This window comes from Budorcas taxicolor, chromosome 10 (assembly GCF_023091745.1).
Source record: "Budorcas taxicolor isolate Tak-1 chromosome 10, Takin1.1, whole genome shotgun sequence".
In the NCBI taxonomy this organism is placed as follows: Eukaryota; Metazoa; Chordata; class Mammalia; order Artiodactyla; family Bovidae; genus Budorcas; species Budorcas taxicolor.
The window spans coordinates 32,646,065-32,670,024 of NC_068919.1; the positions used below are offsets into that span (position 1 = coordinate 32,646,065).

The 23,960-nt window shown below is 42.5% G+C and overlaps 1 protein-coding gene across 1 annotated transcript in view; it reads right to left on the reverse strand.

Annotated features, from left to right (window-relative positions):
• Positions 1-23,960, reverse strand: part of RASGRP1 (RAS guanyl releasing protein 1) — a 75,344-nt gene that overhangs the window by 46,036 nt on the left and 5,348 nt on the right. The gene's annotated exons all lie outside the window — the stretch shown is intronic.

Genomic DNA, 23,960 nt, shown 5'->3' on the forward strand with positions numbered 1-23,960 from the left:
TCAATATAAATATAGGACTCAGCCCTATGTTCTGAGTCTGGGGCCGTAGTCTCTGGCAGACCTGCACTGCCTTCTAAATGAGGATCCTCTGAGGATAAGGACAAGGGTTTCTTGACTTCCTGTCAGTTCCCTGGAGTCTCCAGTCTCGGGCTGTGCCTAGAACTGGGCCATTTCTTTCACCCAAATCACACGGCAGTAGTCTTTATCTACATCCACGGTAGACATGTTCCACCACCCCCAGTGGATGCCTGCAAACAAAGATAGTACAAAACCCTAAATATACCACATATGCTTTTTCCTATTCCAACAACTGGGTAGAGTCTACAGTGTGGATCTGCCGGATGATTCATGTCCCGGGCAGGACAAAGCAGGACAAAGTGTGAGATTTCATGACCATACTCGGAATGGCATGCAATTAAAAAACTAAAAATAGAGTTACATATGATCCTGCAATCCCACTCGTGGGCATATATCTGGAGAAAGCTCTAATTTGAAAAGATACATGCACCTCAGTGTTCAAAGCACTATTTACAACAGCCAGCACATGCAAGCAACCTAGACGCTCACTGATGGATGAATGGATAAAGAAGATGTAGTGTGTACACACACACACACACACACACACACACACACACACAATGGAATATTGCTTGGCCATAAAAAGAATGAAATAACATCATCTACAACAACATAAATAAACCTTGAGATTATCATACTAAATGAAAGTTAAGTCAGAGAAAGACAAATATCCTATAATATCACTTATATATGAAATCTAAAAAATAGATACAAAATGAACTTACTTATAAAACAGAAATAGTCTCACAGGTAGAAAACAAATTTATGGTTACCAAAGGTGAAACAGGAGGAGGGATAAATTAGGAATTTGGGATTAAGATACATGCACCTCAGATACACACCACCATATATAAAATACATAAACAACAAGAATTTACTGTACAGCACAGGGAATTGTACTCAGTCTTTTGTAAGAACCTATAAGGGAAAGGAATGTGATGAAGAACATGCATATATATGTAAGTAGATTCATAACTAACTCACTGTGCTGTATACCTGAAATTAAAAAGATACTGCAAATCAACTATATGTAAATAAACAAGTTATAAAGCACATATTAAAAATGTCACATAAAAATAAGAAAATAAAACCTACAAATTGCTTATTTCTGGAATTTTCTATTTAATATTTTCAGACTGTGGTTGACTGTGGGTAACTGAAACTTCAAAAAGCGAAGTCTTGGATAAGGGGGGACTGCTCTGTGTAAGAACAGATGTTGACTAGTAGCCAATGATAAACAGGAACAGTAGCTGTGAACCTATCAGTTCAGTTCAGTTCAGTCGCTCAGTCGTGTCCAACTCTTTGCGACCCCATGAATTGCAGCACGCCAGGCCTCCCTGTCCATCACCATCTCCTGGAGTTCACTCAGACTCACGTCCATCGAGTCGGTGATGCCATCCAGCCATCTCATCCTTGGTCGTCCCCTTCTCCTCCTGCCCTCAATCCCTCCCAGCATCAGTCTTTTCCAATGAGTCAACTCTTTGCATGAGGTGGCCAAAGTACTGGAGTTTCTGCTTTAGCATCATTCCTTCCAAAGAACACCCAGGGCTGACCTTTAGAATGGACTGGTTGGATCTCCTTGTGTACTTATAGGAAGAGTTAAATGTCTTTGGAAGAAAGATGTAGTGAGGGTTTGTGTTTTGGAGATGTGAGAGAATGCAAGGAGGTGATGGTAAGGGAATGACCACAGGTTTTAGAAGAAAGGGTCAAAAGAAATCAAGGAACTATAAGGACCAAGCAGGACCTAAGATTCAGGCTCTTTGTTCAACCTGTGTTAATGCCACTGGCACTTAACTCCATTTACAGATCTAAACACAGCAACCCCTTGACTCGGTGACAGTCAAGATTCCCAGGTATCTTTACGGGTTCTGAACTTTAAAGCCACTGTACAACAGAACAAGCCTCCTCAAGTGAGAAAAGCTTAGACTACAGTTTAAAAAGGCTTCCTGGGCTTGCAATCTTGAAAAGAATTCCCAAATCATCCACTGAAAAATTGACATTTTCGAGACTGAAATGGCAAAGGAAGATGCCTGAAGAAGCTGATAGCCTAAGTGTTTGTGAGATCTAACAGGCTGATGCCAAGGTTTTGTTGGCTTGTGTCTGATCAGCAGCTTGTGGTCAGCTCTGAAGTCTGCTCTGAGCAGAACAGAGCAGGAGGGAATGCCAAGGGCAGGGTCACCAACCCCACATGGCACTGAAAACGCCATCAAACAGCCAAACAAACACACCTGATCTCAGCACTTTCCATCACACAATTCTTCCACACACTCGGCCACATCTGACCATCATATCCACTGAGGTGGGCAGGGACACAGCCACTTGGCAGATCAGAAAGGCACAAGGACAGGGCTGATCTTCAATCTGTCTAAGTGGTATCTGCGCGGACAGACGGGCCTGTGCTGTACCAGTTAGTAAGCATTTTGAATGTCACCCTGGATGAACAACTGGCCCATGGATAACATCACCAGCAGTGACAGGGCTGGTGCTCCAAGCTCAGATGCTCTCATCACAAGTCCAGGATCTTTGTTCTAAGAGAGCTGTGCCTGGTACTGAGCGGGGAGCAGATAACCAAGGTCCTATTCTAGCAACCGTCCAGAAGCTTCCAGCTATAACATGGTACAGAACACAAGGGCCTGGAGGAAGGTTGAACAAAACACTAAGGCAGTGTCGGGGAAGGGGAAGGCTCGATCTGACTAGGAGAAATGACTTAACTTTCATGGAGGGGTGGCGTGTGAGGCGGGTCTTGAAGGAGGGGGTCAAACCTTGACAAACTAAGATGGAGGTAAAGACACTCTGGGTGAGGGAAGACATGGTTTCTACTCTTGGAGATGAGAGAGTTCAAAGTATATCCAGGAAAGGATTGTGAAGCCAGCTGGGTTGAATCAGAAAGCACCTGTAGATAGGAGGTATGGAAACACGGGTCAGGGTCAAAGTGTTGGGGACCTAATATACCAAAGTGGGGAGGGGCCCTTACTCTGATCTTTAAAATCCTGCAAAAGCAGATGGTCTATCCACACAAAGAAGAAGGCAGCAACCTCTCACCCAGTAATCTTTTAAAACTGCAGGTGGTCGTGTCTTACAACCTGAGCCCTAAAGGCTCGTTTCAAGGTGGATCATTTCTAAAGAGCCTAGAACCTTAATTTCTTTTTGCATCTTTTCCCTAACTGCATTGCTACCAAGGGAATGCTGGAGAGTGTGTGAGTGGGTGTGTGAATGTGTACGTGGGCATGTATGCATGCTTGCTGCTACAGTGAGGTCATATCAGAGCATGAAATAAAGGCTGGTTTTGCCCAATTTTGCTGTAATTCAGGAAGCTCAGTTACTTGAAGTTAATTTTCCTCCCACACTTTGCCAGCATGAGCATCTTAACTCTCAATTTCCTTCCTCGTCATCAACCTTCCCAGACGACTTTAGAAGCCAAGGAACCATACGGAAGGCCATCTGATCACAAGAAAGCCATGACTCTAGGGCTTCCCAGATCCGTCACAGGGATGCTGGCTCATCCACTTTCAAACAAATTCAGACCCCCAAAATGTACAAGACATCAGCAAAGACGGGACTGAACGTTGGCAAGGTTTGGCTTCAGATGCTTGATTAAGAGTTTGGTCACAGCAGGGTCAATATCATTATTTCATCTTTGTCCCCTCCTAGGCACCAGCTGGCAACTGTGACCCTGATTCATGCTCGTGAGTCAGGTAAAATTATGATCCCATAGCCATTCTGGATAAGTCTAGAGCAGACGGAAAAGCAGGAAGCACTTCAAGGCTTTCCTCACTTCGTGTTCCCCTTACCTCCCACCTTCCCACACACCTGGTCACCTGTGGAAACCATAGGAAAGATCTATCTGTGTTAAGGTAGTGAAGACTTCAATTTCCCTTCATTCGTATTTGCATAATAATTTGTCATTCTGAGAGAAGATAACATAATGAAAAAAATCCACACCAGGTCAAATTTTCAGCTTTAGTGGGTGACTTTGTTTTGTTTTTCTAGTGAGGTGGCCTTAATGGTAATGGAGAGTTTCAGGGCAAAGAAAAAAAAAAAAAGGTTTTCTATCCTAGGATGAGTATGTTCAGACTTATCCAGAAGCAAGTGAATATATTAAGTCTGACTCACATTTCAAGTGAAAATAGCTTAAAAATAAGACAAAACAAAAAAATAAACCAAATGACCTCCCTCAAAATAAATCTCAAGGTCTTATCTCTTATCTATTCCATCAAAATATTCAGGGATGGACATATAATTTATATTTTAAAAAATCTCTCCAAAAGTATGATGGTCGCTCAAGTTTGCTTAGATTGCTTTAGACCACTTACTTTATTCCTTGCTAAGGAAGGGGCAGGTCTGCAAGCTACTAAATAACCTTTGAAGACATTTCTAATTTCAGCAGTCAATGGTGAGGTCTTCCAGTTGTCATCAGGACTCATGAGGAAGTGAAGTGAAAGTGAAGTCGCTGAGTCGTGCCCGACTGTTTGCGACCCCATGAGCAGTAGCCTGCACCAAGCTCCTCCATCCATGGGGATTTTCCAGGCAAGAGTACTGGAGTGGGTTGCCGTTGTCTTCTCCAGGGAATCTTCCCAACCCAGGGATCGAACCCAGGTCTCCCGCATTGTAGACAGACGCTTTACCGTCTGAGCCACCAGGGAAGTGCTTAACAAATAGGTGATCTGGTGCCAACATTTACAGACTCCTCAGTGAGGACTGGTTAGTTTTAATTCATAAAGCACAATCAGAACCAGATCAGAAATCAATCTGGGGGACTTCCCTCGTGAATCAGTGGTTAGGACTCTGTGCTGCCAATGCTGGGGACCTCGCTTCTATCCCTAGTGAAGGAACATGCCACATGTGGGATTCCACTAAAGATTCCACATGGTGCAACAAAAGATCAAAGACCCCATGTGACACAACTCAGCCTCGCCACAGCCAGATAAATAAATAAATAGATATATATAAATGAAAGAAATCAATCTGGGGTAAACCAGAGGACCACGAACCTGTTCTGACCCAAGGGAGTTCCTATTGTTTAGCAAACCCCTCTCTTCCTCGGGCTTGCACAATCATAGTCTAAGGGGATATTTTATCTCTGAAGCCAGAGATCAGGGCCCTGCACACACTCCAACATAAAGATGCCCATTCTCCCAGGCCTTTCCACAGGCTTTGCTGATTAAGGGTCTTTGCCTATCTGGGATATCTTCTCTCTCCCCTCTGCCCTGGAACCCTGGGAATTGTCCACTCTTCTCGGGCATCAATGTAGGGATGACCCTGCTCTTTGGTGTTGAGTCAGGGGCATTTTATCCATAGTAGGAAAACATGTTTTTTTCTCCCTTTTCCACCATCCAATTCTTGGGCCTTTTACCACTCATAATATTTCTGCCAGAGAGAGGACCCATGAGGAATTGAACACCAGTCATTTTATACTATTTCAGCCACTCCAGTAAAACAGCTGGAACAGACGCAAAAGTATGATTAAAATGAAATGTGTGGGTTCTTGGTCAGTTTCAATGAACCTCTCTTCTGCACCAGCGTTGTTTCGCGAATTAGCTTTCAAGGAGTTGGCCATTTCACCTCTTTGGTTATTGTGGTGCTTCATAGAGCATTTCACTAGCACCAGATCACCTGATTAAACAAGGATGTTCTTGGTAGAGTCTTATTTATCTCCCTAACCCTGCCAGTATTTATCAGAAGAAGGGGCTCTGGTTTCTGAGTCACTAGACATTTTGTTCCTCAGATCTTGGCCCTCACTTATTTAATCAACACACAATCACAGAGGAACCCAAAGAATTAAACCAGAGGTGAAAGAGAAGTTAGTCATTGCTATCTGGTAGGCACTGAAAAGTCTTGGCTTTGCCTTCTAGCAAGCTCTACCACATGGGACTAGATGTGAAAAGATTTCCTCTCACTTGAAGTCCATACAGAAGGAACTTTTTATGCTAGCCAGTTTGCATTTTTTTTTTAATAACTTTTTCTCTTATTGAGGTACGGTGAAAGGCATATGTTTTAAAATATAGTTTGATGTCTTCTGACAAATACTTACATCCTGATAACCCAAACCCCTCTCAAGATTTAGCATATTTCTATGACCCAGTAAGTTCCCTTATCTTCTTGGTCAGTTCCTCCTACTCACCCAACCATAAAACCATTTTTCTTTTTTTCTTTAAATCATAAGTTAGTTTTACCTATATTAGAACTTCATATATTGGAATCATACAGTATTTATTTTTGTGTGCAACACTTCTTTCACAAAGCAAAACATTTTTGCAATTAACCAATGCTGACTCTTTCAGTGGCTCAATCCTTCTTATTGATGAGTAGGTATTCTGTCGTATACATGGCATATTGTTCATTCTTTATGATGTTGTGTGATATCTGGGTTGTTTCCAATTTTGGATTTTCATGGCAAAAGCAATTAATATAATGATTTAAAATTCACAGTCTGAAACCGTAATTACTTTTTCATCAACCTAATATTATGGACTTTCTTGTATAAGTCATATCATATCTTGTATAAGTCATAAGTCCATGATACGACTCATACTTTTCCTTTCTCTTGCATGAATGCCTAGGGGTGGAATTGAAGGGTCAAAGGGTAGGTGTATATTTATTAGAAGTGGCTAAACAGTTTTCCAAGGTGATTATATCATTTCCTCATCTCATTCATAATGTTCAAGGGTTCTAGATGCTCCACATCCTCACCAACAGTTGATGCCGTCAGTCTTCTGATTTTATTGTTTCCATTTATCTATCGAGTTACTCTTCTGTTTTCCTTACTTCAAATCCTTCAACACATTTATAACAGCTATTTTAAATTCGCTACTTATTAATTTCAACATTTGCATCATTTCTGAGTCTAGTTTTATTAACCTTTTTTTCTCTTTTGGTTATGGTTCACACTTTCCTGCTTTTTTAAATTTCCTGTAGTTTTACATTATAAGCTAGGCACTGTGGATACAATGTGGAGAATCTGTATCATGTTAATTTATAGCCACATTTAATTTACGGGGGCTTTAAAACTGACCCTGTCAAAGCTTGGATTTAGGCTTTGTTAGGGTGGCTCAAGAGCAGCACCTATCCCAGGGCTCTAGGACTCCTCCTCCAGTGGTGTGATCTTTTGGATGTCTCAACTGAATGCCTCAGGTGTTATCTCCTACATTCTGGCTGGTTCCAAACTGCAATATTTCACAGACTATAAGACCTCCTTTGACTTACAGAACCCCAGTAACTATTTGGTACTATGGAGTCTTACCACATTTGTACACAATTTAATACCTTGCAAAAGTCTAAAGGAGAGCCCTTTTTTCCAGTACCCTATTCCAGAAATTCCAACCACCCCAGAAGCCCTGAACACAAACTCGACTTCCTCTGCCAGGCAAGATGCTGAGTTCCAGTCTTCTGTGTAATAATTTTTAAAGTGCTTCCAGGAGGATGTCAAGATGAGTTCTGAGGTTTCTGCATATCTTTCCATTTTATCCATAATCACAAGTCTGTCCTGTTTTCTAATACCTAAAAATAGTTGTTTCACATGTTATATCCAGTTTTATAGTTGTTCACAGCAGAAAAATACTTCTAATACTCAATAAACCTTTAGAGCCAGAACTGTTTTGATATTTAATACTTCTATAAATTGGAAGCCTCAGTTCTTTGGTGAAATTTTAGTTCATTGACTCTGTATCTGTTCTCCTGGAGGTAAACAACTCATACTATCTCTTCTATGCATAACATTATCAAGACAAACACATGCTTAACACTGTTAAGATTAAGAACTGAACTGAAAAAAACAGAATTTGAAAAAAACAGTTATTTGTTTTCTTTTCAGCTGCTGTCATCTTATATCCCCATATAATTTATTTCTATATCATTCATTAACTGTTTATATTCTCTGTACTCTTTCTAGCCTTCCATTCTTATCTTAAAACCCAGAGACTAAACCTAAATTTAATAATACCCTACACTCTATATTGTTTGGCCAGATCTTGCTGTAATAGACAGATACTGTTTTAATGTGCCCCGAACATCAGCAAACATGTAGCAAAATTTTTTTCCCCAAATTCAATCATGTTCTACTCTTAAATTACTCCACCCCTGTGGCCATAATTGATTGGTTTAGGTAGTAGCCATCTACCCCAATTTGAACTAATCAAAGTTCTTCACTGACAGTTTTTCACTAACTTGAGGAAAAAAATATTAAATCTCTAATGGTTAAAGACACAGGATTTGAAGCTGTTAAGTGCCACATTCCCTGACTTGGGAGGAAACAAATCTTCAGTGAAAGAAAATGATAAGCTGATAAGCAGAGAAGCAAGTCAGAGAAAGAAGAAAGAGACAGAAAATACATTTTGGTATCTCATGATAGTGTTCGAGTCCCTAATTCTAGAGGTTTCCAAGGCCTACAGGTATCTTCTACTCCTGTTCTTCAGTTATATCAAATACCTGTATTCCTTCAATAAATTGCATAAGAGTCCATATTGGATTTATCACTGCCCTAATATTTGAAAAACAATGAGAAAATCACTTTTCGGGATCTTATTGACTAAATACCTATTAATATAGCTCATATTCATGTACAATGTAAACTTCTAGTACTACCTGCTAGGTCATACTCACATGTTCATACTTGCATGTGTCCATTATGACAACATCTGGTAATTTTTTTGACCCAGCCATTTTGACCAGATATCTCCATGATGCAATTCTGGATCCTTTGATAGTCTGCATTATTAATCTAGGAAGATGATACACTAACATTCAAGTCTATAAACTAACCCTAAACCCTAACCCCAACATTTTGCTTATCTACTATTCTTGATTACCTACTATAACAACAGTGTTAATTACTCAGTCATGTTTGACTCTTGACAACTCCGTGGGCTGTAGACCACCAGGCTCCACTGTCCATGGACTTCTCCAGGCAAGAGTACTGAAGATTCCCTTCCCCAGGCGATCTTCCCAACCCAGGGATCGAACCCAGGTCTCCTGCATTGTGGGCACATTCTTTACCGTTTGAGCCACCAGGGAAGCCCCGTCTACTATAATAGTTTCTGATGATATTTTACATAAATGATTTCTTTCTACTTAAGATACGCACTTCACAACAAAACAGAGGTTATGTATTAAATTTCATGTTGATAGAAACTGAGTCTCAGAAATGTTAAGAAACTTGCTAACGGCAAAAATGTTCTTATGTGTGAGCATTAGGACTAGAACTCATAATTCAATCAAGGTATTAGTCCCTTAACCGGAAAAGTCTATTTCTATTAATGCAATTTCAGATTATGTTAACTTTTTGAGAAGTCACATGGCACTAATGGCTCATACTGAAGTAATAATCTACTAAAATCCTTTGATATTTTTCATAAGATGACAATCTATTTTTTTTCTATCCAGAATATATACAAAGCAACATTACTAAACGTAAGTGCGAGACATTTATTCTTATTGAAGTGTCATCCAAGTTCTTTGTTCTTCCTTATTGGTCTGCCTGAACATTGATTTTTATCTAATCCATAAATCCATCTAATCCTTAGTATTTCCATCAGTGTGTCTAACAAAAGCGCAGATTGTGTTTAAATTTGATGAAATGTCCAGAGCCGCTCATAAGTGTTTACATCTGCAGAATGACATCCATCCATGCCCATGTTTGTATGCGCACACTTTGATTTTAGTTGCTAACCAGTGCTGAGTCTATCCAGATCTATCTGCAGCCTGTGCCTGCCCATCCAACAGTTACTGAGCACTTAGTTTTGACTGCAGTAAAGCCATCAGTGCCTCACCCATATACTCTTAGGCCTTCCCATTACAGTATATGCCCACCCAATTTCCACCGGCCTGAGGGCTTCCTTGGGAGGCCCCTTCCATCCTTACCTGTGTGCAAGGCAGCCCAGACATGGTGGAGAATTAACATCCCTTAGAAGCAGTCCTTAACCATGTAAGTACCCCAGCTCCTTTACCTTAAGTAATAGTTCTGAAACCTCCTACCCTGACTCCAGAGTAATAACCCACTTGACAATGCACCCTTCATAAACTGCCTTCCCAGTTTTTTCCTAGAATTATCTTTGACGTAAACTATTTGTATTCAAACTCTTGTCTCAGGATCTGCTTCTGAGAAAACCAAGCTAAGACATTTGATTTTCACCTAAACAAAAATGACCTTTAAAAGCCTTCACCATTATTATCTGTTTTGCAGATGAGAAAACTGCAGTAAAGTAAGTTGCCTAAGGCCCGCAATTGGTCAACAGAAGAGTCAGGAATGGATTCCAAAGACCACGACGCAGAGTGGCTTCACATGGCCTCTACTGTAATCCGTTCACTGCCTTCTAGGATCAAGTTCTACCATGACCACAGCATTCCCGTGATTAAGGCTGGGGTGTGGGTGTGGGTGTGGGTGTGGGTGTGTGTGTGTGGGTGTCCGTGTGTGTGGGGTGTGTGTGTGTGTGTGTGTGTGTGTGTCTCTGTGTGTGTGTTTCTGTGTGTGTGTGTGTGTGCACGTGTGTGTGGTGGGGGTGTTGTGGCGTGGGGAGGAGTATGATACATTCTCTCAGTCACTTAACTCCAAGTCCTTCCTCTGCCTCTGACAGTAGGACTGAAGATTTAAGTCTGCAGTTCTATTTCTGGTCTTTCTGGATACTAGGAAATCAGCATCTCAGTGTTGAACAGGGAATGGGCTGACTGTGGGATATCACGTGCAGGACATGAATAAGTATTTCAGTGCTATGTAACCAAAGTTGTTGTTGTTTAGTCACTAAGTTGTGTGTGACTCTTTGGGACCCCGTGGACTGTAGCCCACCAGGCTTCTCTGTCCATGGGATTTCCCAGGCAATAATACTGGAGTGGGTTGCCATTTCCTTCTCCAGGTGATCTTTCCAACCCAGTGATAGAAACCATGCTCCTATACTGGCAGGTGGATTCTTTACTCTGAGCCACCAGGGAAGCCTGTGTAACCAAAGTATCTTATTCTAGACTCTCCTCTTTTCCTTCTTTAAGAAAGGCATAGCACTCTAATCTCTAATTCATCACCCAAGAAATTAGACTAGATCCCTTTGAATTTTCTGGAACTTAACCATCTGTTTTTCTATGCTCTGAGAATACTTTTCTCTTTAAGATGGGGTGTTGTGGCGTGGGGAGGAGAATAATACATTCTCTCAGTCACTCAACTCCAAGTCTGTCCTCTGCCTCTGACAGTAGGACTGAAGATTTAAGTCTGCAGTTCTGTTTCTGGTCTTTCTGGATACTAGGAAATCAGCATCTCAGTGTTGAACAGGGAATGGGCTGACTGTGGGATATCACGTGCAGGACATGAATAAGTATTGGAAAATTGGAAATTTAGAATATGGAAAATTATAGGCATATACCACAGTAGGCAAAAATAACGTAAGGGACCTCTATGGACCTACCCATCTTCAACAATGATCAGTACATGGCTAACCATCTATACCCCCACTCACGTCTCCCTCTCATGTTTTTCAAAAGCAATTCCCAAACATGATATGTCATTAGTAACTATTTCAGTATGTATTTTAAAAAAGAACTTCTAAGAAAAAAAATGCACCATTAATCTGCCTAAAATAAAATCAATAGTAATTACTTAATATCATCAAATATCTAGTCACTAGCATATAAATTTCCAAGTACATATAATTATAAAATAATTATGCCTATATTTGTGTATATATTTAGAAAAATGGTTCACAGATTATGACTGGTTGACATATCCTTAAGTCTCATTTAGTCTAGAGAATCCTCCTCTGTCTTTCTTACAAGTTTCAGGGTACACTTTCTCAGTTAACTGAAGCTAAGTCTATCTCAGGCAGACTTGGTGCTTGCTGGCCAGGTAACAGGACTCTGGCCATGGACAGACAGGCTGGGGGAGTCATGGGCACAGTAATTGCAGGGAGGGGGTCCTTCCAGGTTGATTTAAAGCAGTACCAGTCAGGTGAACTCCAGTCACCAAGCGCTCAGCTCATCCTTGGCAACAGCAGAGGACAAAGTCCAGCAGCCAGGACTGTGGGAACTACAGCTCTCTTCTGGGAGGCAACAGTCAGAAGCTAGAGTGATTCATGGTGGCCTCAACCACCCAGGAGTGAGGGTCAATGAGGAACCCACCAAAGCAGATTTGGATGGAGTAAATCTGGAGCCCAGGATGCTAGTGAGCTAGGGAGAATGAGGGAAGGGAGCATGAAAACATCCCTATGCGTCTGGCACTAAATAAGTGAATGCAGAATTAACCAAAGTAATTAACTGCTCATCAGATTTAAGGACGCTCTGCAGGCTGTAACTACAATCTAACAAGTCAGTTCAGTCACTCAGTCGTGTCCGACTCTCTGCGACCCCATGAATCGCAGCACACCAGGCCTCCCTGTCCATCACCAGCTCCCAGAGTTCACTCAGACTCACGTCCATCGAGTCAGTGATGCCATCCAGCCATCTCACCCTCTGTCGTCCCCTTCTCCTCCTGCCCCCAATCCCTCCCAGCATCAGAGTCTTTTCCAATGAGTCAATTCTTCACATGAGGCGGCCAAAGTACTGGAGTTTCAGCTTTAGCATCATTCCTTCCAAAGAAATCCCAGGGCTGATCTCCTTCAGAATGGACTGGTTGGATCTCCTTGCAGTCCAAGGGACTCTCAAGAGTCTTCTCCAACACCACAGTTCAAAAGCATCAATTCTTCGGCACTCAGCCTTCTTCACAGTCCAACTGTCACATCCATACATGACCACAGGAAAAACCATAGCCTTGACTAGACGGACCTTTGCTGGCAAAGTAATGTCTCTGCTTTTGAATATGCTATCTAGGTTGCTCATAACTTTTCTTCCAAGGAGTAAGCGTCTTTTAATTTCATGGCTGCAGTCACCATCTGCAGTGATTTTGGAGCCCCCCAAAATAAAGTCTGACACTGTTTCCACTGTTTCCCCATCTATTTCCCATGAAGTGATGAGACCAGATGCCATGATCTTCATTTTCTGAATGTTGAGCTTTAAGCCAACTTTTTCACTCTCCTCTTTCACTTTCATGAAGAGGCTTTTTAGTTCCTCTTCACTTTCTGCCATAAGGGTGGTGTCATCTGCATATCTGAGGTGATTGATATTTCTCCCGGCAATCTTGATTCCAGCTTGTGTTTCTTCCAGTCCAGCGTTTCTCATGATGTACTCTGCATATAAGTTAAATAAGCAGGGTGACAGTATACAGCCTTGACGTACTCCTTTTCCTATTTGGAACCAGTCTGTTGTTCCATGTCCAGTTCTAACTGTTGCTTCCTGACCTGCATACAGATTTCTCAAGAGGCAGGTCAGGTGGTCTGGTATTCCCATCTAACAAGACAGACTCATAAATCATAATGCTGGGACATTTCCTGGCTTCTTAAATGTCATGGCCCCATTTAAAATGGGGTTGTTCACAAGATTACAAAAACAAGTCCTAGAGGACAGAGGTTAAGAGACATCAGTGCAGGGAAGCCAGACATAGTGACCTTTGCTCCTTCACCCAAGAAATTCCCAAATGATTTCACCCCTGGCTGCCTTACTGCTCTGGTTATTCCACGCTCACCTTCACGCTAGAACTGCCCATCTCTGCTTCCTCTTCCTCCTGAAGAACAGTGCTTCTGGTCCCCATTCTCTGTTCATGTCAATTAACCACTGTCATCTCTACAATGGAAGCTCCATCCTGGCAGCATCTTCTGCCTGAAGACTTTGGTAAGAACCTCAGCAGTCTCCCTAGGGCCCTGGACCACTCTCTGGAAAAACCAAAGCAGACAACACGGCCTCCCCCACACCACTGCCAACCATCTCTTCTACTCCGCAGAAGATTCACAGATGTACCAAATTGTAGCATCTCTGAGTTTCTACTACGTATCTTTCCCAGTTGTTACTTCTTAAGAGTCAGCAAGTTAACAAGGCCCTAAGATTTTTCCTGGTTTCTGAAAGGAAAGCTTCCCTTTAGCAAAAGCAATCTGACTTTTCCTATTCATTAGGGAAAAAAAAAAGAAGCTCACCTCAAGACTTTTAAGTTAATGGGAGCATTTGTTTCCTTCGTTTATTATAACTATAATCAGTCATAGTTATCATAACTTAATTAGCATTTAGCACTGAAAAGAAATGAGTAACTACTCTTCTTTTCTTGTAATGTCTTTAATTCCTCATTAGAATCATTTTAGTTGCCAAGCAACCTTCACTTTTATGCCTCATACATGAAGAAATTATGCCAGAATTATTTTTTAAGATCGATTTTAGGATGGAGTAGCAACTCTGTATGCTAGTACACCTCTTTATAAATATTGATTTCAAGATCATAATTGTTTACAATGTGAATTATGAAAGGCAAAGAGTTAATTATAGTCAACCTACCAGAAAAAGTGAATATGATTGCAGAACATAAATATGCATAGAATAGAATCTAGGAAGACACACCCAACTGTGTCAATAGCGTTTATCTTGCTTTTGGTGGTAGAATGGATGAATGCAATTTTCTTCTTTTTGCAAGTCTGTGTTTTGTAAGCTTTCTATAGTGAATATAATTTTAAAACCTATTAAAATTTTAAAAGTAAGACGTAAGAACTGAGTTACAATTAGATCTTTGTAAATACAAGAAAATGGATGTTAGCTAAACTTACTGTGGTAATCATTTCACAGTATATATCAATCAAGCCATCATGCTGTACACCTTCACCTTACAAAGTGATGTACGTCTATTTCTCGAAAAAGCTAGAAAAATGTAAGTATGTGCGTTAGTCAGATCTTTGTAAATACAAGAACTTATAAAGTGACAAATTTTATGTTACGTACACTTTACCACAATAAAAGCGCCTATGCAAGTACAACATAGATTCAGTCTAATAATTTAGGGGAAAATGGATTTAAATTTGGTTGGCCTTCTAATTTCTCACCCCAAGATACTGACTCTTCTAATAATCAAAAGTACTTTCTTTAAAAATACACAAGTTCCCAAAGGACTTTCAAGTTCACATTCAACATCATAATTGAAGCCTGATTATGGTATTTTCAGTCTCAGAAATCATTTCAGGAATATGACAACAGGGGAAACTGAGGCTCGGAGTTACAAAATGATAAGTCTAAGTGCTCTGGATTTAAGCCAATGCCAACCTCAAAAACAAAACTGAAAGTTTCTTATTTTTTCACTGAAAACCACCAATAAACTTCTACCAAACATCCACAACAGTGGAATATGAAATTACATCATAAAAAGTGAAGTGAAGTTGCTCAGTCGTGTCCGACTCTTTGTGACCCCATGGACTGTAGCCTACCAGGCTCCTCCATCCCTGGGATTCTCCAGACAAGAATACTGGAGTGGGTGGCCATTTCCTTCTCCAGGGGATCTTCCCGACCCAGGGATTGAACCTGGGTCTCCCGCATCGCAGACAGACGCTTTACCCTCTGACCCACCAGAAAGCCCTCATCATACAGCGGATTTAATAAAACTTTGATTAAAGTGACAATGGAGGGACTTCCCTGGTGGTCCAGTGGTTAGGAATCTGCTTGCAACGCAGGGGACAGGGTTTCAACCCCAGTAGGGGAACTAAGGTCCCACATGATGTGGAGCAGCTAAGCCCGTGCGCCACAACCACTTAGCCTTTGTGCCACACCTAGAGGGACCGCGCGTCGTGCCGCAGCAACAGGAAGATCCCACATGCTGCAACCAAGGCCACAGCAGCCAAATAAATGGACGAATAACAAAAACGACAATGGAACAGTCACCAAAGCTTTGGAACAGGGACTTTTTGTTTTTTCAAGTTTAGAGTTAATACAGGAAAAGATAACAGATAAAACAAAACATCAACAATTTAACTACATAAAAATGTAAAATTTCACTTCATTAATAACCCAAAACCAACATAAAAATGGAAAGGAGTGAGGAAAAAAATGCCGGTAACAAATACCCATCAAGCAGTTAACAGGCTTAAAAAATAAAATAAAATAAAGCTTTTGCAAACCTCTAATAAGAAAATCATTAAGCAAATGATAACTAGGCAAAGGATATAAACAGTTCACAAAATTAGAAATATAGTAAGCAGTAAACTTATGAAAACACATTCAACAAAAGCTTGCTTTTATGTATCAATAGTACCTGTGACCACATGGAGAGATAGGAAGGCAAATGATTAAGCAGATGGAATAAGAAACAAAGAGTGACAGCATATAACATATAAACACATGAAGAACAGAGACACAAAACTGAGGTTTAGTTGACCAGAAATAAGGGAAAATTTAATCACGGAGAATTTTTAGAGGAGGTAAATTAAGAGAACAAAAACACAGAGTGATAACTTTGACTCTAGAATGAGAATCTCTCAGTATTAAAGTTCCACTGTGACACCTTTTTAATGTTATATAGGTTTCAGGTATACAGCACTGTAATTCAGTGTTTGTATACACTACACAGTGACCACCTCCAAAAGTCTATTTACCACCTGTTACCATAAGGTCCGTCTAGTCAAGGCTATGGTTTTTCCAGTGGTCATGTATGGATGTGAGAGTTGGACTGTGAAGAAAGCTGAATGCTGAAGAATTGATGCTTTTGAACTGTGGTGTTGGAGAAGACTCTTGAGAGTCCCTTGGACTGTGAGGAGATCCAACCAGTCCATCCTAAAGGAGATCAGTCCTGGGTGTTCTTTGGAAGGAATGCTGCTAAAGCTGAAACTCCAATACTTTGGCCACCTCATGCGAAGAGAAGACTCATTGGAAAAGACTCTGATGCTGGGAGGGATTGGGGGTGGGAGAAGGGGACAACCGAGGATGAGATGGCTGGATGGCATCACCGACTCAATGGACATGAGTCTGAGTGAACTCCGGGAGTTGGTGATGGACAGGGAGGCCTGGCGTGCTGCGATTCATGGGGTCACAAAGAGTCGGACACAACTGAGCGACTGAACTGAACTGAACCATACGACTGACCCCCTCACCTCCTTCCTCCAACCCCCACTCCCCTTCTTCTCTCGTAACCACAGAACTGTCACTTCTTTAAGAAAATATCTCAACTTCACTGATACATAACTCTATCTCTAAGGTATACTGTTCCTTTTCTTTGAAGAACACATGGAGAGTTGTTCTATAAGATACTTAGATGAAAGAAAGAAGTAAAACAAAGACAAATAATAGTTCTCCTAACCAGGTAACACAAAGTAAGAGTTCCAGTTTTCAGCTTCCTACCTTGGCCCTTTGCCATGTAAGCATCCTCTGTAGCTGGGGAAAGTGCTAGTAAATGTTTAACAATGTCCTCTTCAGGGGTGGGTTGAGAAGAAGCCCTGATTAGTAGTGTTGGCCCATTTCCTTGGTGTAAATACTCCCAAAGCAGGCAACATCAAGCTCCTGGCATTTCTTCATGACCATGGAGCTGGGAAGAGATGCAGGTGTGTCTACCCACTGTAAGTATTCATACATGCATGACATGTATGTGCTATGCATGAATACCATAGCGCTACAAAGCATTCCTGGGCTTCCCTGGTGGCTCAGACAGTAAAGAATCTGCCTGCAATGCCAGAGGCCTGGGGTTTGATCCTTGGGTTGGGAAGATCCCCTGGAGAAGGGAACGGCTACCTACGCCAGTATTCCTGCTTGGCGGACTCCATGAACTGAGGAGCCTGGCAGGCTACGGTACGTGAGTCGCAAAGAGTCAGACGTGACTGATTAACTGAGCACAGCACACACACAGCATACAGCATTCGTCCCATACAGACACAATGAACATCATCTCAAGATAATGGATGACAGTAAAATGTGATGACATATTAGGAAATGATGAGTTTTGAGAGTTTATTTTTGATATAATTGTGTTTATACAATTTAATCTTTATTGATGGTTGCGTTTAGCAACTGGCTGGCCAAACTCCTGAAGATGTAACAGAGTAAGCGTAAGGCTTTCAAGATTGTGACAGCATCCACTCGAGTGTGGTGCCCTGCGTATCTGCAGAGGCTGTGTGAAGCTCACCTGCTTCCACTCTCGCACTTTCCCTGCTGTCTTCCTCCTAACCACTTTAGGACAACCACATCCAGCTGGCAGCTCAAACTATCTGCGGACCAGGGCACTAAGTCCAGCAGCCGTAACTACTCCAGGAAGAAATAGGCGGGTCCTGCCCTCAGGAGCTGGGCCAGAGGTGGGGCCCGCACTTCAGATGATCTTCCTCGGTGGTCTCACCACCCATCACTGCTGGTTCAGCCAACAACTGAACATAACATATTGCTCTTTTTGGGGGGCCATATTGTGTGACATGTAGCATCTTAGTTCCCTGACCCCGAATCCAAATCTGAGCCCCCTACATTGGAAGCACAGTCTTAACCACTGGACTATAAGCGAAGTCCCCTGAACATATTGCTTTTGCTTTCACAATACTTCCTAACGTGTTTCCATCATGAATTTAATAACCTTCATGTCAACAGAGGGCCTTAAAAAGTCTGCTGGGAAAGCAGCATTCCTGGAGCAGTGCTCAGAGGCGGCACTGCTCCAGTTCCCCCGGCTAAGCCACTACTTCCGAGTCTTGACCTGTGGGGAACAGGCACACTCTAAGAAGCCAGGCCCCCCAGCACCACAGTGAACTGGGCTGAGTGTGGCTTACAGGTGGAAATGCAGGTTGGGAATGCTGCCTTTACGGGCCAGGAACCAAACTACAGTAATGGCAGACACCCACTTTCTGTTTATTCCATGGCCGAAAGACTGACAGGCGGGAGTTTTCAAGAGAGTTCCTACAGCTGAGAAGGGATAGAAATGCAGGTAAATCTGAAGGAAGTGGGCACAGTGTTACAAACCTGCTCAGGGGCAGGGGCCTTTCTCTTGTTAGATCTGGACGGACTGCTTCAGACATGCCCAGGAGGCTGGCTCCACCTCACGACTGTCCGGTTCACGGAGCTGAAAAGCTATTTGCTCTATCGTTTTTCAGAGGATTTGTGTTCTTCAAGCTTTCCGTGTTTCCTTAGAAAGCCTGAGAGAATGCTCTGATATGTCCAAGAAGCAGGTATGTGTGCTGTAGGATGGTATTTCTCAAAATCAGTTTGTGGGTCACCTCCTCAAAGCCACAGTGCCTGCAGGCTTAATGAAAAATCCTGGAGTTGACCCCCAGGAATCTGAACGCTGAACACACCCCACAACGATGACTATTCCTGTTAAAGTTGGAGAACCTCTGGTAGAGTGGAGAGAACAGGAATCTGAGACCAGAGTCTAGACCTCAGCAGCTCTCCCACTCATGAGGGAGGCCACTTTCCACAGGTTAATAATGTTCCTGAGCTTCAAATGCCCATTAATTTTTAATTAACCCTCACAGGGTTGTTGTGAACGTGGATGAGACCAGTCCGGGTGAAGGCCCAGCGCCCTGCTGAACAGGCACCAAATAAGTGTCCAGCCACCGTCAGTCTCCTGTCTACCTGTCTCTTTTCTCTCAGTAATCTCACTTCTCTGGCTGGAGTTTCTGAACTAAAATGCTCAGCCCTCCTGAACGCTGTCAACCTTACGCATGTACACTGTGAGGACCACCTCTCTTCTCTGTTGCAGATGGAGGTCTGCTCTAAACACCATCGCACAACACAGCACAGATGCGAGTGGAGGGGACTGCCCATCTCCTCCTTTCTCAGGCCTGGCAGTCACTGTGTCTCACACCCAGGAGAGGGCAGACATGCCAGCCTGGAAAAATCCAGCAAAGAGGCTCCTTAGAGTACACAGCATCCCCATCACACAAGCTCACTCCGGGGGCTAAGAATGGTCATACCTGGGAGCTGCTCTAATGCCCAGAAGCTTCAGGACGTGGGTGCCTTAAGGACCATCCTCTACAGTGAAATCTTGTAGCTATGACTCCCAGAGATGGGACTTCCACTGAGGAGGCTATTGGTACCTCTGTGGTCTTCACAAAGGGCCTGTGCTCACGACGGCCAGTCTTCCTGACCATACACTTGGTTTTGTTCCTTGGAGTTGCTGGTTCTTGGGTCTGAGTGCCCTTCAGTGTCATGGCCCTTGGCTTCTGGCCTTGTGCCTCTGTTGCCTCTGGACACCTGGCTTTGGTGCAGACTAAAGCTGCAGAGTGTGGAGGAACCCTGAACCTTGCCTCTGCCATGGTGGGGACTGTAGTCCCAACAGGAGTGTGTGTGCTTTTTTGGTTCTAACTTTAAAAACAGATGTAGTGTTTTATCTTTAATTCGCTGAGGTCTATACAATGCTTTTAACAACCGATGTCTATACAAAGCTTTTAACGACCAACTGCAGGAAATATACCTGTTAGTGGTATGGGAAATAAATCTACCAGTCTCGGGGTTTTCTTCTTTGGGAGACACAATGCATACACTAATTTTAATTAACTCAGAATTTGTTTGAGAGAGAATTTCAGGCAGATACCTGGTATATAGATAGAGCTCAATAACTATTTCCTGCATTGAATGGAATTTAATTTCTAATCCGGGGGACACTAAGCCTGCAGATCGTGGGCACAGAGAGCAGATGTGTTCTGTGTGGCCTGAAGGGCTCCCCTGAGTGAGGGGAGGCCTGCCCTAGGAGAAGAACCCAAGCATGGCCCAGCTCAGGTTGCAAGAGGCTTCTGGGAGGGGAGACATGAAGGAAGTTTTTTTAATTCTCATAGGTTTTATTTTCTTGTTTGTCCATGGAGATAGTAATACCAGACCTGTTTCACAGTTGTTTTTAGTTTAAAAGAAAATCAATACATATAGCCTTCAACACACACATACACAATAAATAAGATACCACTGTGTTTCCTCCCTCATTGATATGTAAGACAAAGATGCTGAGGTTCTTCCCACACCCCACCTGGGAGCAGGAGGACTGCCTGCTGAGGGTCCCTTACTGGGGCATGCCTGCAGTTTTCTTTCTGATGCTGTCACAGTTGTCTTATGTTCAGAGAGGGGCAGAATTGGGATATCTGAAACCTTCCATTTGGCTCTCAAAGCTGGCAGCCCTCTTACAAAGTGAAAACATTATAAAGAGCTCAGATGATCTCACAGGTCTTTCCTACCTCTGAAACAGATGGTGTGATTCACATACATTTGACATAAACGTACCAGGTTGTGATGATCTGCCTCGTTATGCTCACTGGAAGAGTGGATTCACCAGCAATAATACGGTGAGGATATAAAAGCATGACCTCTGCTTAAAACAGAAGGTGGGAGTGGGTTGTTTCATGGTGAAAGCAACACACGATGACTCAAGGCTCTGAATTTCTAATCACAGATCTGTAACCTTGTGTGTGACACTGGGAGGCTTACTAGTACCTTCAAGAGTACCCTTAATTTGCACGTGCTGGTCATCCACCCTTAAAAGCCTTGTAATAAGTCCTTCCTCTGAGAACAGTGTGGGAGGTAATTAATGGTTAATAATTCTAAAGGAGAAGCCATCTGTGTAGACTGCCAAATACCTAGGATGCCTTAGAGTCTAGTAGCTGGAGCTGCTAGAAGAATGTAAATCCCACACTGCTTTTCCCCTTTGAGTCAACCGTCCACCCAGGCTGGCAACACTGAACAGACTTTCTGCAAAGAAGGGAATATTTTCTATTTACTCTGTCCAGCAGCAGGTACCACTCATGACTCTTGAGCATTTGAAATATGGCTGCTGAGGCTCAGGAACTGAATTTTACATTTGATTTAATTTTAATTAAAATGTCTACATAAATAGTCACATGTGGGTAGTGGCTACCATATTGGATTGCAAAGCTATAGCCAATTCAAAGCATCTACACCAAGGTGAAGTTGAGAAAGTAGTAAAAAATAAATTAACTAATAAATTAACTTATCAGTCTTTATGTTCAAAAGAGTTTTTTTCCCTCTACCTTTTTTTCCAAGTTGGTGGGAGGAGTGGCTGAAACCTGAGTCTAAAGGGAGAGATTACCCCCCAAGAAAAACTTCCCCCACGTTTCAACAGTGCTATTTCCCTCTTTTTGTGGGTATTCAAATAAGAAGACTTCTAAACTCACGAAGAAAAACTAAGCCAGACTGTTTTATTCTAAAGCAAAACTCTTCTATACTAAACAGAGAAAATAACCAGTAAGATGTCTCAAAAAAATTAAAAAAATTAACCTCGCTCATTACTATTCTCTGATCATCTCCGAGGAGACCTACAAAGGCAGAAGTGACACGGCTGGCTGCCTGTCACTGTCCTGCTTGAGTCCCCAGCCCCACTCCCCTCCAGCTCCACACCCCTCCTCCACTGGACAACTCAACTGAAAACCAAAGTCAAAATCACAGACGAAAGTGCGGGCTCCCATTCCCTCCAGACATAGGGTGTCTTTTCTTTTCTGCCTCTTTCATGTAAATTCTGTGGCAGGAAGTCCTTCAGGACATCACGTGCAAAGCCTTGCCTTGAGATGGCTCCTTCCTGCCTCCCGCAGCATTCTCACAGTCCTGCTCAGAGATTTGAACAGAGAGTGGCTGCTCTCCCCAATATGTGTCCTCATCCCTAGAGTGAACTTACTCCAAGTCTTCATGGTTTAACGAGTTTATTCTTCCTACGTGCCTTAGCTTATCACTGCCCTGTCTTTTGCATATTTCCCCCCCACCTTAATAGTGCATTTCTCAGGAATTCTAAGCTTGAATAATGGAAAAAGGGGTTTGGTCACTGTAATTCCTCTCATGCAACAGCCAGTCAGGTGCAATTAGGGGCTTAATTAGGGACTATCTATGCTTCATGATAATGGTTAAAAGACCATTAGACTCAACCGGATTTTTATACCTTTGGGATTTTAAGGTACTTTTCAGTTCAATATAACCCAGGAAACAAAGTATCTTTAGCCCTCTTAGGGTTCATTCATTGAGGAGATGGGTTAGGCTTGCTTATTCTGCAGGGGTTCAGAATCCCTCCTGTATTTTTCAGGTTGACGGCTGGACAATTTGAAGGTTAGAAAAACAGCCCTGAACCCAGAGGGCAACTGCATGACTGGCACAGGAGGAAGAAAGACGGCAGGATTGTTGGGTCCTATTTCCTCAACAGTGAAATGCAAAGAGGATAAAAATGCTTATTCATGAAATAGCCACAGTGCCCTGCCAAAGACCGATAAATAAGATGACCATGACTGTGTGAGAAGCCTTGCAGCTTATGAGCTGGGAACCAGGTGAAAGTCAAGTGCCTGATGAACAATGGCTCATCACCGCCATGCTTCCCCCCACCCCGCTGGCTTCTAGTTTATGTCCTTGTATGGCTATTTTCCAAAGGGGTTAAATAGAAAACCATTTATTTTGCTCCTGAATTCATCTTTAGCTGAAGGACTAAAGTATAAATAAATAACAATTTAATTAAAATTTAATGCTGAATTATTAAAAAAAAAAAATGCTCATTCTTTTCCAAGTTAAAAAGTCTAAAACAAAAAAGCAGTGATTCTCGAAGTGAGGTTCTTGGATCAACTGCAGCAGCATCACCTGGGAAACTGATAGAACAGTAAGTTCTTGGGCCCCACCTTGGACCTTTGCAAATAGCCAGTCTGGGGGTGGGGCCCAGCAATCTGGGTTACCACAAAAACCACCACACGATTTCACAGGAACATTTGAGAACCGCTACTTTAAATCAATGTAGGAATCATGGAGACTATTCAATGCTTTGCTAAATCCAATTAAAGGAGAATCCCCAAAACGCCCAGTTTTCCTAAGTCTACAAATAAGGTCTGACCGAGCACTACATAGATCCAGTGAAAGTCACTGAGTCGTGCCTGACTCTTTGTGACCCCATGGACTATACAGTCCGTGGAATTCTCCAGGCCAGAATACTGGAGTGGGTAGCCTTTTCCTCCTCCAGGGGATCTTCCCAACCCAGGGATCGAACCCAGGTGTACCACATTGCAGGTGGATTCTTTACCAGCTGAGCCACAAGGGAACACAGATCCAGCCAATGAATAAATCCCTCATTGGGAGTTCTAACAATCCCGTAGTCATGCTACCTGGGATTCTATCAAGCACCTGGAATCTGA